Source organism: Fulmarus glacialis, unplaced genomic scaffold, assembly GCF_000690835.1.
Source record: "Fulmarus glacialis isolate BGI_N327 unplaced genomic scaffold, ASM69083v1 scaffold29673, whole genome shotgun sequence".
Taxonomy (NCBI): Eukaryota; Metazoa; Chordata; class Aves; order Procellariiformes; family Procellariidae; genus Fulmarus; species Fulmarus glacialis.
This window is the reverse complement of record NW_009204346.1, coordinates 1-2,163: the sequence shown is the minus strand read 5'-3', so window position 1 is coordinate 2,163 and position 2,163 is coordinate 1.

The following is a 2,163-nucleotide window of genomic DNA, read 5'->3' as shown; positions in this document are numbered from 1 at the left end:
GTTGTATTTAGCTCCCCAATGCCGACGCCTGGCCCCTCGCCTGCGCCGCTCCCCCCGTCGCCTCTGGCCCTGCCTGCTCGGTGCCACTTGGGGTCCCACCCCCAAACCAGCACCTTTCTTGGGTCAGTATTGATCCTGGGCTTGGGGCTGTCTCTGAGCATGGGACCCTTTTCCACAAGGGGTGGGTGCTGCTGCGCTCCGGCTTGGATGGTGCAAAGACGCCAGGAGGACGGTTGGTGGGGTGCAAACGGGAGAGGGGCGGCGACAGCCATGAGCCGCTTGGGCTTGGGACCAGTGGGCTTTTGCTGGCGGGTGCTGGGTGCCTGCACCCCCTGCGATGTCCTCAGCCCGTGGCTGGCTCTGCTTTTCCCCACGGCCGCGGTCTCCCAGACTCCATTAGCTCCCTGCTCCCATCATGGCTTGCCTCATAGCATCCTGTGCTGCTGGAGCAAGGGGCTCCCAGCTCTGCCTTCCCTGTCGCCCCCAGGGCCAGGGGGGTCGGTCCTGCCCCTCGCATGGGCACCATCCCTGTGCTCCTTTCTTGGTTGTGTCCCTGCGTGGGACCCCCTGGCAGGAGGTTGAACGGAGCTGACCTGCTCCGTGAGCCGTGCACAGCTTCATCCCCACCACAGGCTCTGCGAGGGCGATCCTGGCCTGCTGAGCACTGTCCAGCTCATGACAGTGGTGATCATCAGCTGGGGGTGGAATCAGACCCCTCTGCCCCTGCCTTGGCTGCTCGGCGAGTGGTATGGGGACAAGGTGGCCATCCCCTCCACACAGGCACAGGAACCTGCCCCAGCAAGAACCGGGACCGTTGTTGCATCTGGTGTTTGTTTTGGTGCAAAATAAAAGCTGCTGGTAGCCGGAAATGGGAGATGGTGGATCTGTGGGGACTGAGGTGCTGGAGCGTGTCCAGAGAAGGGCAACGAAGCTGGTGAAGGGTCTAGAGAACAAGTCTGATGAGGAGCGGCTGAGGGAACTGGGGCTGTTTAGCCTGGAGAAGAGGAGGCTGAGGGGAGACCTCATCGCGCTCTACAACTACCTGAAAGGAGGTTGTAGCGAGGTGGGGGTCGGTCTCTTCTCCCAAGTAACCAGCGATAGGACGAGAGGAAATGGCCTCAAGTTGTACCAAGGGATGTTTAGACTGGACATCAGGAAAAACTTCTTTCCTGAAAGAGTGGTCAGGCCTTGGAACAGGCTGCCCGGGGAAGTGGTGGAGTCACCATCCCTTGAAGTATTTAAAAGACGTGTAGATGAGGCGCTTAGGGACATGGTTTAGTGGGCATGGTGGTGTTGGGTTGACGGTTGGACTTGATGATCTTAGAGGTCTTTTCCAACCTTAATGATTCTATGATTTTATGGTGCAGGACTTGTGCCGGAGCAGGGACAGCATCCCTGCAGCTGTGCACTCAGCCCTTCTCCTGCAGCTGGAGGTGCTGGGGAAGGCCAGAGCAGGAGCAGAGATGCTGGTGGAGGTATCTCCCCACAGGGTGGGCTCCTGATGTCTCTCCATGCTCCTGACCTCCCTTCAGGTGTTTGCATGCAGCACTCACTGCCCCTTTCCTGCAGGCAGCAACTGCCGAGGATTGTCCTTGTCCCAGAGCTATGCCCTGTGGATTAAAACAGCCTTCTGCAGAGCTGATCCCACATCTTCATCGTGGCCCCCCGAGGCCCTGCTGGGCTCCAGCTCTGGCGAGGGCAGGTTGGAGCACGTGGCTGCAGTGAGCACTGGGTGGAAGAGGCTGAACCCCAAACCTGCTGCCATGTGGGGTGAGACCTCAAGAAAACACAGGTGAGAGGTGGGAAGGAGAGGGGAGCAGCTCGGGACCCACCACAGACGGACAGGGCAGGAGAAAGAGCTAAGAAACACTGCGAGTGAAAACATGGCAGGGAGCAAGAGCCTTAGGAGGGGGCTGTGCTGGAAGAGGGGCAGGGAAGGGGGGAAACAAGAACCACCCCCATCTATGCCCTGACTGCCTGGGGTGAAGGTCCCTGCCCAGCCCTCGGCTCTCCCAGACCCCAGGCTGGCAAAGTCCAGACCCAGATCTCTGCTCCAAAAAGTCATCTTTATTGTGCCAAGGGGAGGGGGGGACAATTGTAAACAAGTATGTGAAATATACAGGTTAAGTTACTCGTCGTCTTATTAACAAAATAAAGCTCTAT